Source organism: Oncorhynchus nerka, linkage group LG26 (assembly GCF_034236695.1).
Source record: "Oncorhynchus nerka isolate Pitt River linkage group LG26, Oner_Uvic_2.0, whole genome shotgun sequence".
Lineage (NCBI taxonomy): Eukaryota > Metazoa > Chordata > Actinopteri > Salmoniformes > Salmonidae > Oncorhynchus > Oncorhynchus nerka.
In genome coordinates this window covers 14,038,068-14,053,750 of record NC_088421.1, presented here as the reverse complement: position 1 = coordinate 14,053,750, position 15,683 = coordinate 14,038,068, and the positions used below count along the sequence as shown (strand labels likewise).

The following is a 15,683-nucleotide window of genomic DNA, read 5'->3' as shown; positions in this document are numbered from 1 at the left end:
AAGGAGTCATCATGCCAGGTAGTCCTGAGGCATGGTCCTAGGGCTCAGGTCCCCCGAGAAAGAGAAAGCAAGAAAGAAAGAAAGAGAGAAAGATAGAATTAGAGAGAGCATACTTAAATTCACACAGGACACCGGATAAGACAGGAGAAATACTCCAGATACAACAGACTGACCCTAGCCCCCCGACACATAAACTACTGCAGCATAAATAGTGGAGGCTGAGACAGGAGGTGTCAGGAGACACTGTGGCCCCATCCGATGATACCCCCAGACAGGGCCAAACAGGCAGGATATAACCCCACCCACTTTTCCAAAGCACAGCCCCCACACCACTAGAGGGATATCTTCAACCACCAACTTACCATCCTGAGACAAGGCAGACTATAGCCCACAAAAATCTCCGCCACGGCACAATCCAAGGGGGGTGCCAACCCAGACAGGATGACCATGTCAGTGCTGTGCCACCAGAGACTCTGGGATCGCGCCCAGGCTCTGTCGCAGCCAGCCGCAACCGGGAGGTCCGTGGGGCGACGTACAATTGGGCTAGCGTCGTCCGGGTTAGGGAGGGTTTGGCCGGTAGGGATATCCTTGTCTCATCGCGCACCAGCGACTCCTGTGGCGGGCCGGGCGCAGTGCGTGCTAACCAAGGTAGCCAGGTGCTCGGTGTTTCCTCCGACACATTGGTGCGGCTGGCTTCCGGGTTGGAGGCGCGCTGTGTTAAGAAGCAGTGCGGCTTAGTTGGGTTGTGTTTTGGAGGACGCATGGCTTTCGACCTTCGTCTCTCCCGAGCTCGTACGGGAGTTGTAGCGATGAGACAAGATACCACGAAATTGGGGAGAAAAGGGGGTAAAATTAAATAAAAATTTAAAAATTTAAAAAAGAGAGATCACAGTCCAGAGTGAGTAACACCTTCACAGTTTTATTTGAGACGACTGTACAACCATCAAGATTAATTGTCAGATTCAACAGGGACCTAGAACAAGCATATCTGTTTTGTCCGCGTTTAAAAGTAGAAAGTTTGCAGCCATCCACTTCCTTATTTCTGAAACACAGGCTTCTAGCGAGGGCAATTTTGGGGCTTCACCCTGTTTCATTGAAATGTACAGCTGTGTGTCATCCGCATAGCAGTGAAAGTTAACATTATTATTTCGAATGACATCCCCAAGAGGTAAAATATATAGTGAAAACAATAGTGGTCCTAAAACGGAACCTTGAGGAACACCGATATTTACAGTTGATTTGTCAGAGGACAAACCATTCACAGAGACAAACTGATATCCTTCCGACAGATAAGATCTAAACCAGGCCAAAACTTGTCTGTGGAGACCAATTTGGGTTTCCAAATCTCTCCAAAAGAATGTGGTGATCGATGGTATCAAAAGCAGCACTAAGGTCTAGGAGCACGAGGACAGATGCAGAGCCTCGGTCTGAGGCCATTAAAAGGTAATTTACCACCTTCACAAGTGCAGTCTCAGTGCTATGATGGGGTCTAAAACTAGACTGAAGCATTTCGTATACATTGTTTGTCTTCAGGAAGGCAGTGAGTTGCCGCGCAACAACTTTTTCTAAACATTTTGAGAGGAATGGAAGATTCGATATAGGCCGATAGTTTTTTATATTTTCTGGGTCAAGGTTTGGCTTTTTCAAGAGAGGCTTTATTACTGCCACTTTTAGTGAGTTTGGTACACATCCGGTGGATAGAGAGCCGTTTATTATGTTCATTGGAGGGTCAAGCACAGGAAGCAGCTCTTTCAGTAGTTTAGTTGGAATAGGGTCCAGTATGCAACTTGAAGGTTTAGAGGCCATAATTATTTTCATCATTGTGTCAAGAGATATAGTACTAAAACACTTGAGTGTCTCCCTTGACCCTAAGTCCTGGCAGAGTTGTGCAGACTAAGGACAACTGAGCTTTGGAGGAATTTGCAGATTTAAAGAGGAGTCCGTAATTTGCTTTCTAACGATCATGATCTTTTCCTCAAAGAAGTTCATGAATTTATTACTGCTGAAGTGAAAGCCATCCTCTCTTGGGGAATGCTGATTTTTAGTTAGCTTTGCGACAGTATCAAAAATAAATATGGGATTGTTCTTATTTTCTTCAATTAAGTTGGAAAACTCGAATGATCGAGCACCAGTGAGGACTCTTCGATACTGCACGGTACTGTCTTTCCAAGCTAGTCGGAAGACTTCCAGTGTGGTGTGACGCCATTTCCGCTCCAATTTTCTGGAAGCTTGCTTCAGAGCTCGGGTATTTTCTGTATACCAGGGAGCTAGTTTCTTATGACAAATGTTTTTAGTTTTTAGGGGTGCAACTGCATCTAGGGTATTGCGCAAGGTTAAATTGAGTTCCTCAGTTAGGTGGTTAACTGATTTTTGTCCTCTGACGTCCTTGGGTTGGCAGCTCGCGGCTGTGCTTCCCATTGTAGTCTGTAATAGTTTGCAAGCCCTGCCACATAAGACGAGCGTCGGAGCCGGTGTAGTGTGATTAAATCTTAGCCCTGTATTGACACTTTGCCAGTTTGATGGTTCGTCGCAGGGCATAGTGGGATTTCTTGTAAGCTTCCGGGTTAGAGTCCCGCACCTTGAAAGCAGCAGCTTTACCCTTTAGCTCAGTGCGAATGTTGCCTGTAATCCATGGCTTCTGGTTGGGGTATGTATGTACCGTCCCTGTGGGGACGACGTCCTCGATGCACTTATTGATGAAGCCAGTGACTGATATGGTGTACTCCTCAATGCCATCGGAAGAATCCTGGAGCATGTTCCAGTCTGTGATAGTAAAACAGTCCTGTAGTTTAGCATCTGCTTCATCTGACCACTTTTTTATAGACCGAGTCACTGGTGCCTCTGCTTTAATTTTAGCTTGTAAGCAGGAATCCGGAGGATAGAATTGATTCAGATTTACCAAATGGAGGGCGAGGGAGAGCTTTGTATGCGTGTTTGTGTGTGGAGTACAGGTGATCCAGATTTGGTTTTCCTCTGGTTGCACATTTAACATGTTGATCGAAATTTGGTAGAACTGATTTAAGTTTCCCTGCATTAAAGTCTCCGGCCACTAGGAGCGACACCTCTGGGTGAGTGGTTTCCTGTTTGCTTATTTCCTAATACAGCTGACTGAGTGCGGTCTTAGTGCCAGCATCTGTCTGTGGTGCTTAGGTGACTTTGTTCTACTATTGCAGTGGGGTCGCTGTTGGGTACATTTCAGGGATGAATGTAGCACATGGGGATGTGTGAAACTTATCCTCAACCTGAAGTGTCCCCACTTGTGCCACCAAATAGCTAGGGACGGATTTATGATCTCAGGTAAAGCATCCGAGCGAGCGAAACATCCCCCCTCTGTCTCCGTATGTGTAGACCATGTATCTGATGCTGTCTGGACATAAGGAGTATGGCATGTCATAATGTTTCTGGTCAGACAGCTTCAGATACAAGGGCTACATATAGTAACACAGAGCAGCACTGTTTCACTCACTAGTTTCAGCAAAGAGGGAGAGGCGAGGCGAGAGGGCACACTGTCACCAAAATCTGTCCTGAATAAGCCCAATGCATTTCAATGGGCATAATATGCAGATCTAAACTTGTCACCTGCATTCCCTTAGTTTTTGAGGGGGACTGTGTCGCATGAGTTGCTGCTGGCCTTTCACTTCACCCCTCCATAGCCCCAAATGCAATACACTGTATATGGAATACTGGGGTGGAAAATACTCAGTAGGGTCTCTACTAACCAAATGTTTACTTTTTGAGGGGGACTGTGTCGCATGAGTTGCTACTGGCAATACATTGTGTGCCTTCTGGCCCTTACTCTACTACAGTACACAATCCAAGTTTACGTGTGTGTGTATAGTGTGTATGTTATGTGTTTGTATTTGTGTTTGTACCTGTATGTGATTCTTCAGTCCTCACTGTTTTTTAAAATCTGATTTTACTGCTTGAGTAAAAAAACAAGTAGTGATGAAGTCAATCTCTCCTCTATTTTGAGTCATGAGAGATTCACATGCATATTATTAATGTTAGCTCTACGTGTACATTTAAGGGCCAGCCGTGCTGCCCTGTTCTGGGCCAGTTCTAATTATGCCAAGTCCCTCTTTGTGGCACCTGATCACACGACTGGGCAGTAGTCCAGGTGGGACAAAACTAGGGCCTGTAGGACCTGCCTTGTTGATAGTGTTGTTAAGAAGGTAGAAACTAGGGCCTGTAGGACCTGCCTTGTTGATAGTGTTGTTAAGAAGGTAGAAACTAGGGCCTGTAGGACCTGCCTTGTTGATAGTGTTGTTAAGAAGGTAGAAACTAGGGCCTGTAGGACCTGCCTTGTTGATAGTGTTGTTAAGAAGGTAGAAACTAGGGCCTGTAGGACCTGCCTTGTTGATAGTGTTGTTAAGAAGGTAGAAACTAGGGCCTGTAGGACCTGCCTTGTTGATAGTGTTGTTAAGAAGGTAGAAACTAGGGCCTGTAGGACCTGCCTTGTTGATAGTGTTGTTAAGAAGGTAGAAACTAGGGCCTGTAGGACCTGCCTTGTTGATAGTGTTGTTAAGAAGGTAGAAACTAGGGCCTGTAGGACCTGCCTTGTTGATATTGTTGTTAAGAAGGTAGAAACTAGGGCCTGTAGGACCTGCCTTGTTGATAGTGTTGTTAAGAAGGTAGAAACTAGGGCCTGTAGGACCTGCCTTGTTGATAGTGTTGTTAAGAAGGTAGAAACTAGGGCCTGTAGGACCTGCCTTGTTGATAGTGTTGTTAAGAAGGTAGAAACTAGGGCCTGTAGGACCTGCCTTGTTGATATTGTTGTTAAGAAGGCAGAGCAGCGCTTTATTATTGACAGACTTCTCCCCATCTTAGCTACTGTTGCATCAATATGTTTTGACCACAAGTTTACAATCCAGGGTCACTCCAAGCAGTTTAGTCTCCTCGACTTGCTCAATTTCCACATTATTCATTGCAAGATTTAGTTGAGGTTTAGTGAATGATTCGTCCCAAATACAATGCTTTTAGTTTTTGAAATGTTTAGGACTAGCTTATTACTTGCTACCCATTCGGAAACTGACTGCAGCTCTTTAAGTGTTGCAGTGATTTAACTTGCCGACGTGTATAGTGTTGAGTCATCCGCATATATGAAGACACAGGCTTTACTCAGCCAGTGGCAGGGCATTAGTAAAAATGAAGGGGCCTAGACTGCTGCCCTGGGGAATGTCTGATTCTACTTGGATTTTGTTGGAGAGGCCACTATTAAAGAACACCCTCTGTGTTCTGTTAGACCGGTAACTCTTGGAGTTACCTGCCTAACTCTCAACTAACTTTCTTTCTTAAATGTATTGTAAATGTTCTTCAATCTGGCTTTAGACCTGGTCATAGGCCTGGATCACGCTGCGTGTAATTGGTTTAAAAACTACCTGACACACAGGAATCCCAGACACATCAGGAATACCAGATACATGTACAAATATTCCCATATACTCGATGGTCGATATTCACGCCATAAGAAGTCATTCCCCTCGACCACACCCACAAATTGGGGGAAACAAACATTCTTTGCCGTTGACCCCCATGTAAAAACATTTATCTTCTGTTATACAGAAATAACAAAACATGCCGAAAAGATGCTGTGTTGTTGTACATGTAACTTGTCAAAAATCACGACCTACAGTTCGCAATGCTCCCATGTAGGGAAATAGATCCTGCGAGAAGAGCGCTGTGGCTTCAGGATATTCAGTGTGGGAGAGTGGGAAAATGTGAGAACTCAGTGTCCAAGTAGTCTACACGTAGCTATGTGTGTGGAAAACATTTAATCACAGGTAAAGCATTTAACTTGTTTCATATAGTCCGTTTGTTTGGGTTAGTTGGTCTTGGCTAGCTTAATGTTCTGGTCGGCAGCAAAAAGGTGGTGTTTTTGTTGTGAGACAATGGGGTAACCACGGGTCATTTTCCCCCAAAGCAGGTGGGGCCGCGACATTCTATCTAATACCGAATGGGAGTATACTGTAGGTACAGTTTAAAACATTCCCACCCCTATCGGATGACTCAAACTCCTGATGTTAAAGTTTAAACACTGAGGTAAACACTAATGCTTAGGCACTATTTAAAAGCTTATTCGGCTTAGAAGGGTTCTATGTACAGTAGAACCCTCTTTCCTTCCAAAGAATCCTTTTCCTACCAAAAAATCATTAAAGAACCCTTTCTTTCGAAAAGCAGTTCTTAGGATGAAAAAGGTTCTAGGTAGAACCTTTTGCCTTATAAAGAACCCTTGTCTTCCAAAAAGGGTTCTTCAGATGTAAATGGTTCTTGGTACAACCCTGTCCCTCTGCAAATAACCTCTTTGGAACCTTTTTTTCTAATTAGATCAGTATCTTTCAATGTAATAATACTAACTAACTCAAGATTTGATAAAAGTGTTACAAAAATCTTTAATTGCTTTATTTTCAAACATGAATGTTAGGAGTCAGGGTCTGGGGCAGCCACCTGTCAATAGGAATGGGTATTTAAACAATGACTTTGTACTATATTAATTTAACAATGTTTGTAATTGACTTGGAATTAATTAAAATATATTATGATATAAATACATCTTCAAACGTTGATTTATTTACTTTGAAATGTATCTGTTTTTTAAAATAGTACTTTGATTGGGGACAGCAATTTGAACCACTTCTGTAGAATCAATTTAATGTGCTTTTCCTGACTTGAGTTTGCTGAAAATCAGCCAACAGATCATTCAGCCAATCGATAAATTGGTGGAATTGTCTATTGATTGATTGAGTCCTGACACAGTATACGAACACAATCTATGGTAGTGACAAAGGGCAGTAGATTCAAACCTATATGGACACTTTTAGCCATGTGTGCAGCAGGGCTGTGGAACTACCGCTACACCAGCCAGGTGTCAGTAAGTGATCTAAAACGCTGCCTTCGGGATCAGTATGGAGAGAAACATTTACAGTAAAACCGCAACCGCCACGTTTGTACATAATCATTGTTCTTTATTAAAACAGAAAAGCCTATTGATATAAATGAAATTGGAACACAACAGTTGTTAGAGCCATTTTGTATGCGAAAAGAAAACATTGTTATTAAGTTATTCACAGTATGGAAACTGTTTATATGGAAATATAATGGGTTAAAGCTAAGATGCATCAGTGGAACCCATAGAGGTAGAAAGAGGACTCCAAATGGATAGAACCTGTTTCAGCATGAACATTGCCATTGAGGGCTTTCACCATTTTAAAGTAGTCAACTGTTTGGGACTTCCTATGGGTTAAATTAAGGAAGGATCACATAATTCCATCCAGGTAATCAGGAGGGATCAGCCAATGAATTATACTCCTGAGGAAACATTCCAAAACTGCAGGTGGCAGTAAATCCCCAACCTTGGCTTTATACCTGTTCAGACAACACACTTCAGGTGGCAGTATGCACCCTTTTAGTTTGTTTACTGACTCATAAAAGTCGAATAAGAAGAAATGGACTACTTTAAAGTAACTGTCCAATATTAATGTGAGTAGACCGCTGATTGGCCAGCTCATCCTCCTCAGGAGGATGTCATCATCCTCTATGAGGAAATAGCAAGCATTTTTTTCTGGTTGAGATACAAGTTTGAGGTTGGGATTTTAAAGTGTTTTTTCTCCAATTTCTGCTTTGGCCACAAATTAGTATGGGATGAGCCAACACCATTATTTGGGTATGCGTTATCAGAACATGACATTTTAAAAGTGTGATTATCACTGGACAGTTACTTTCAAATTGAGATAGCCCTCAATTGCACTGCCCATCCTGTCTCAGAAGCCATTATAGCACAGATACAATGATGAGCCTTCTTTATGCCTCTATGGTGGAACCAAATTAGAACAGGGGATAGATGCCTGCTAGAAAAATGCCTTCCAAAAACTAGAGTGATTAATACTGTTTCATTTGTGGACTAATACCTTTGGATTTAAACTTTTGATTTCAAGACAATCATCTATTTTACCTTAATCATTTTGTGTATCTTTTTGAGTTAGATCCCAATTAATATTTACAGAAAAACTGTCTATGCTTACATGGAAACCATACTTCATTTATTATGTGTGACATACCTGGATTTACCCGGACTGTATGACATACCTAGACATTCTGTAAGTAATTAAAAGTAAATTAAATGGGATTTGTTGCAACCAAGAAATGATCTCATGCCCCTACTTGGAAATGCGTTGGGGCCTTCTCTGTATGGTGTCTAAGGAAGTGGCTTTTTAGAATGTTGGGACATTGTTTGAAGACACAACAACAGTGTTTGTTGTTAGTAGCTCATTCTATCAGCGAAGACACACTCTCTATATTAGGTTTAGTAAAGCATGCATACAAAATAGCATTTGATTAAATGCAGAAGACACATTATCGGTTGAATGCATTCAGTTGTGCGACTAACTAGGTACCCCCTTTCCCTTTCCTTTTGCTTTCGGTATTTCAGGGAAAGACAGACAGGTAAGAACAGTACAAGTACAGTACAATTAAAAGGGCTGTGTTGGCTACAGTATTTAATGCAAGTGAAGTGTAGCCTTGATTGATACAGTGTAAAAATGTAAATAATGCACGCAACTCTGAAGACAACGCTGATAGGAATACATTGCATAGAGTTTGTGAGGGCCTGAGTGTCAAGACTTCTGTCGCCTTATCCCTTGGACGAAGACGGGCATAGTACTCAGCTGCCCCGTAGAGTCACTCCTAAGAGAAAGGCTTCACAATTTTCATTGAGATGTAGTTCTGGAGAAGAAAGAGAAAAGATTTAATTAATAAAACACATATTTTACTTTTATTTAAAGTAAGGTTAAATCCTCTGTTATATTCATATGCAGGATGCATTCGTGGAGTGGAATTATTGCATTAATTTGACCATATTATGTTGCAATTCAGCATATCAAAGGAATGATGCACATTGCCTGTTTACACTATATGAGTGAATCACATACAAACACAACAAATGTATGCACAATGTACTCACTATAGTTGCTATGGATGAAAGTGTCTTCTATGTGGCATAGATATATTCGTATTATCGATTACAAGGACATATATCTTACTGGTAGGGAGTATAGCAGGATCCCAAGGAACAAGAGCACAAGCAGGAGGACTATCAAACCAATGAAGATCCATTTGAATCTGCGCCATATGATGAACTTCATGGTCTTGCATGGACTGGTGAACCAGAAGAAGGAAGTGTCGGGGTGACTGTATGGAGAGAGAAACAACAAAACAATTTCTTTTTAGGGGGTAGGCCTAGGCAAGCCCAGTTTGAAATGAAGACTCTTATTGGGTGCCATGTTGTTACTGAATGTTATAGCTCTATGTAGTTTGTATGTTAAAACATTCAACTAACAGTGTACAAGCTACAATGTTATTGTCATAGGTGGTTGAAAGGTGACTTGTGGATGTTGTCTTACTTGGGAAAGTCTAGTTTGGGGTTCATGTTGGGTTCGTCCCGGCCCTTCCCAGCAGGCCTCTCTTCTACCTCCCTCTCTTCCACTATTTCCAGGGTCATCTCCACTTTCCCCTATGGGAGCACAGAGACAGTCATAAACTCTCCACAGACTTTCTCATCCATCTTCTCTGTGATCTATAAACACATTTAGCCCTAAAGCTTGTGACTTCAGACATCCATTTCATGTCATTATGTTTATCAATACTGTGCAAAGGATCAAAGTGACTAAATACTGTCACCTATGAGCAGGCATTTCTGGCTATAAATTCATCGACAATGACACCTGATCCACTATGTTGAGGAATGTTGAGGAAATCTGAAATCTGAATGTTTATGTTGAGGAAATCTGAAATCTGAATGTTTATGTTGAGGAAATCTGTATTAACTTATTGTGCATTTACATCTTAGTCTTATCCAGAGAGGCTTTCATTCATCTTGAGGTAGCTAGGTATGACAAGCACATACCACAGTTACAGTAAACACAAGGTGCAATTGTTTAATTTGGTAGTGTTCCTCCATTGATTTTGGGGGCACAAAGGTAGTCTAGCGGTTAAGAGATTTGGGCCAGTATCTGAAAGGTCGCTGTTTCAAATACCAGAGCTGACTAGGTGAAAAATCTTACGTGCCCTTGAGCTGAGCTCCTGTAAGTCGCTCTGAATAAAAACGTCTGCTAAATGACCATTTTGTTAGTCGCTCTCATCCAGGTACCATATGAACATGGCATAAGTAATGGAACAATTTGTAACACTGCAGTAAATTAGATTTAAAACAGCAAAATATTCTCTCCGCCCGATGGCAGAATATGTAGAATTGCAATATTTTCTGTGTTCATGGAAAAATTAACTTAGAATTTGCAATTTTTTCTCTCAGTTTCACTACAACAAGACTTACACCCAGAATGTGCTTCCTATCCTGCTCGATCATACAGGGCCACCAGCCCCGCACAGACTTCTGGGAGAACAGAGAGTTGGGCGGTGGTTGTTTGGAAGGTGTGGAGCCTGTTACCCCTGGTAACATTTTCAGACTGCATTTCTCAGGGGTCTTGGCAGGGGGGATCAGATGAAGCAGATTCAGCTCAACTGTGCCTGTGTCCCAAATACAACACAAACTGCATTAGCAATCCCTTTATTTCACTGTTTCCTTCCCACATTTCCTATTCACCGTTATATGTTATGTACTGCAGACCTGGGTTGAAATAAGATTGGTTTTCAAATGCTGATGGATGTTTCTTGTTATTGTCTTCATGGACAATAAATATAAATGACTTCAAACCAGTCAGTCAGATTTTTGGAGACATCCGGCGATGAGAAAAAGAGAAACACTCTGTATCAGTTAGTTTAGATCAGAGGAAATAAATGTATCTTACCCAGGTAGTCATCCAGTGAGAATTTGTCATTGTCCCAAATCTGGACGATCAACTTTGGGGGGGTCCGAAACTCGGTTTGGTCCAGATTCCAAAAATGCTCCTGACAACAAACAAAACAAACACATTTGGATATAAGTCTGGAGCTCAACATCTAACCCAACATATCCGTTTCTGAAACTATTATTTACTGTCAAACTTTGACTTCATTTGTCAAAATGTTTCACTTTAGATAACATAACTGTTTACATAATTGTAAAAGAGAATGTGTTAGCTCAGTTGGTAGGGCATGGCGCTTGCAACACCAGAATAGTGGGTTTGATTCCTGGTACCATACATAAAATGAATGCACAACACACATGACTAAGTCACTTTGGATAAAAGTGTCTGCTAAATAAAGGCAATAAATAACACAATAAATCTCTTCAAACGCACTTTCCTGGAAACGAGACACAGTTGCTCTGCAGGCAGGTAGTCGAAGCCAAAGACAAACCGCCAGTTGAAGTTGCCGTCACCATCCAGGGATCTGTAATGCACGTCTGTCTTCTGCTTGTCCTCCTCCATACCTGGCATCCATCTGTAAATAAATATACTTCAAAATGACTAAAACCACATTTAAACAGTGTAGTAATGATATTGGACCCACATTCATACAGTTTCTTGACTGTTTCCAGCTCGCTATAATCACCAAAATGAAAGCTAGAGCATCGGAAATTCCCAAAACAATGGCTAGAGCACTATTTTTTGCAAGTTTTGACAGCGAGGAATTATAACAAATATTCAGTGCGTCCCTTCAGACCTCGTTGAGCAACGAATGCGGCCTCCAAGGCAAAATGAGTTTGACACCACTGCTCTTGCGCCTATTTACTCGATCAACCATACATCATTATTTCTCTATCAATTTCCTGTTTACTGTATGCCACCAATCGAGTCGGCAATGGGGCACACTCTCATGCACTCTGCAATGAAAAGATTTCAACATAATTATGAAGTCAAAGTTGGTTGTGTGTATTTTTTTACATTTGTTTTGGACACCTATGTTTTCCTGCTAGAACCAGCACCAAGATCTAAAGTATGTGGACAACTGTGCACATGGTTTTCACTTATTTTTTGCACACTTAAAATGTAGGGTTCACTGCCCTTGCTTGATCAGCAATACAGCATTATCTGTATGAGTAGCCAATCACTCAATACTGTACCATTGAGTAGACAATCATGCTCTGCCGTACCCTTTGACGTAAATGTCACTCATATTCTCTCCGGTGATGCTGGTCTCATCAAGTATGACATCAGTGGTGTTCCAGACGATAGCCCGCATGAAGTACCTGTTGAAAAATATCACACACTTAAAGGCTCAATCTACCATTTCAATAAACAGCCTAACACTGCCACTTTGTTTGGTAAATGTAAAGGTGTGAGGTGGGAATGTAACCACCAAGTTCATAAGCAGAACTGAGAATGCAAGAACTGACAGTCTATGAGATTGACACAATTCACGCACAGTCATCCTGATTCCCATTTAAAATAGCCTTATGGGTCAGCAAAATACACATTTGAAGTCGGAAGATTACATACACCTGAGCCAAATACATTTAAACTCAGTTTTTCACAATTCTGGACATTTAATCCTAGTAAACATTTCCCGTCTTGTCAGTAAGGATACCACTTTATTTTAAGAATGTGAAATGTCAGAATAATAGTAGAGAGAATTATTTATTTCAGCTTTTATTTCTTTGATCACATTCCCAGTGGGTCAGAAGTTTACATACACTCAATTAGTATTTGGTAGCATTGCCTTTAAATTGTTTAACTTGGGTCAAACGTTTCAGGTAGCCTTCCATAAGCTTACCACAAATAGTCGGGTCAATTTTGTCCCATTCCTCCTGACAGAGCTGGTGTAAATGAGTCAGGTTTGTAGGCCTCCTTGCTCGCACATGCTTTTTCAGTTCTGCCCAAAAATGTCCTATGGGATTGAGGTCAAGGCTTTGTGATGGCCACTCCAATACCTTGACTTTGTTGTCCTTGAGCCATTTTGCCACAACTTTGGAAGTATGCTTGGGGTCATTGTCCATTTGGAAGACCCAATTGTGACCATGCTTTAACTTCCTGAATGATGCCGGGAGATGTTGCTTCAATATACCCACATAATTTCCCAGCCTCATGATGCCATCTATTTTGTGAAGTGCACCAGTCCCTCCTGCAGCAAAGCACCCCTACAACATGATGTTGCCACCCTGTGCTTCACGGTTGGGATGGTGTTCTTTGGCTTGCAAGCCTCTCCCTTTTTCCTCCAAACATAACGATGGTCATTATGGCTAAACAGTTCTATTTTTGTTTCATCAGACCAGAGGACATTTCTCCAAAAAGTACAATATTTGTCCCCGTATGCAGTTGCAAACCGTAGTCTGGCTTTTTTATGGCGGTTTTGGAGCAGTGGCTTCTTCCTTGCTGAGCGGCCTTTCAGGTTATGTCGATATAAGACTCGTTTTACTGTGGATATAGATACATTGTACCTGTTTCCTCCAGCATCTTCACAAGGACCTCCAGCATCTTCACAAGGTCCTTTGCTGTTGTTCTGGGATTGGTTTGCACTTTTCGCACCAATGTACGATCATCTCTAGGAGACAAAACGCGTCTCCTTCCTGAGTGGTATGACTGCTTCGTGGTCCCATAGTGTTTGTACTTGTGTACTGTTGTTTGTACAGATGAACATGGTACCTTCAGGCGTTTGGAAATTGCTCCCAAGGATGAACCAGACTTGTGTAGGTCTACAATTTTTTTTCTGAGGTCTTGGCTGATTTATTTTGATTTTCCCATGATGTCAAGCAAAGAGGCACTGAGTTTGAAGGTAGGCCTTGAAATACATCCACAGGTATACCTCCAATTGACTCAAATTAGGTCAATTAGCTTATCAGAAGCTTATAAAGCCATTACATTTTCTGGAATTTTCCAAGCTGTTTGATTTAAAGGCACAGTCAATTTAGTATATGTAAACTTCTGACCCACTGGAATTGTGATACAGTGAATTATAAGTGAAATAATCTGAATGTAAACAATTGTTAGAAAACTTACTTGTGTCATGCACAAAGTAGATATCCTAACCGACTTGCCAAAACTATATTTGTTAACAACAAATTTGTGGAGTGGTTGAAAAATTTGTTTTAATGACTTGAACCTAACTGTATGTAAAATTCCGACTTCAACTGTATATATTTTTTTAAAGCATTCATGATTTGCATAAATGTAACTACTCTTGTTAAAAATATGAAATGGTATTACAATTGGTGAAGAGCACATTATGACTTGTTTAGGACTCGAAACTCAAAGTTTAAGACTTGACTTGAGACTTGTCGGTCTTTACTTCGAGACTTGACTCGGAATTGCCTGTCTTGACTTGGGACTTGAGTGCTAAGACTTGAGACTTACTTCTTAACCTCTTATCTCCTATTTGGCACGTCTCTTCTGTTGCAGTTCATAGCAGTACTGACAGATGTGTTGACATGACAACTGAGTAGAAGTTTTGAATGACCCTTCCCCCTTTTTTCCCCATGCTGGCTGATGACCTAGCTAGCCATTAACTAGCTAACATAAATGAAAGAGGAAACCTATAAGTAACTTTGCTATAGATGGGGAAAACACTAATTCTGCAGTCAAATTTTGTCACCAATTGACTAGCTAGCTAGCTATGTAAACCCCCCCCCCCCGCGATGATGGTTACAAGGTGGTACTTATTTAAATTAGGTAAGAGAATAAGACGTTACCATTGGTGTATTAAAAGGAGGTGAATAATAATGTATGTGATGTCACATAAAGCCTCAATTAACCCTGCCTCCTGAGTTCAAGTTTTTAACATAGAGGAGGAAGCCAGTAAGTGTATGATCAAACTTCATCAATGTACCACCACCAGTAACTTTCTCATACTTTGGTCATCCTACTTTGATCTGGTCTCATCCAATTATCATCAAATATGATGAAAAATATGATTTTGACTGTGCAGGTTCTTTATTTTTTAATGAATGTAATAAAGGCCCTCACTTCTTGGCTTGGCGTGGAGTAATGTGGCAGGGAGGTCCCAGTAAACCCAGGCTCTTGGGGAAGATGTCCACCCACATCTGAATCTTTCCCTAACAATGGGGAGAGTGAGAGCCAATACAATTGGTAAGTATTCCCTAGACCAGCCTTTCTCAAATCTCTCCTTGGGGAACCCCCAGAGCTAGCAGAGCTGATTCAACTTGTCAACTCAAAATCAACATCAAGCCCTTACTACTTGAATCAGGTGTGCTAGTTCAGAGCTACAACAAAATGGTGAAACGTCTGGGGGTCCCCGAGGTGAGGTTTGAGAAGCACTGCTCTAGACAATGTCATGTTGTCACGCAACAAACAAACACCTCATATAGACTTGAACTTCTTTTTTTTCTGTGGCCTGATAATGCAGTACATGTTTGGACGTTTCATGAGGTCAATAAGGAAACACTTTATAATAACTATAATAAACTATAAGCATTTCATTATTTCTAAATGCATTTTTTTTGTTACATGCTTATAAACTTTATGAAGCACTTATAAACATTTACATTGGCTTACAATGACGGCTATTAGAAAGTATTAGAAAGTGTAAGGTACTAACCTGGGACAGTGTAGGTTGGTAAGTACTGTAGAGAGTCCTGGTTTCCACATGCTCTGGCACCAGACCCTGTTTACTGAGGACATGCAGGGCCATCCTCTCCCTGGCTGGACCCAGGTGCTGGTGGATGACTCTGTTGGCCTCTAGCGACAGGACACACAACTCAAGTCAGGAGACAGAAGTTTGGGTTGACGTTCAGATGACTAACACATTCACTATGTTGTGGTTGAAGTAAAATGCCAAATGTATTTAAAAAAAAAAGT

The 15,683-nt window shown here is 41.4% G+C and overlaps 1 long non-coding RNA gene and 1 pseudogene across 1 annotated transcript in view; one reads left to right on the top strand and one right to left on the bottom strand.

Annotated features, from left to right (window-relative positions):
* LOC135564660 (uncharacterized) overlaps positions 1-15,683 on the top strand; it is a 529,018-nt gene that overhangs the window by 243,536 nt on the left and 269,799 nt on the right. The gene's annotated exons all lie outside the window — the stretch shown is intronic.
* Positions 6,938-15,683, bottom strand: part of LOC115110877 (myoferlin-like) — a 52,389-nt pseudogene continuing 43,643 nt past the window's right edge.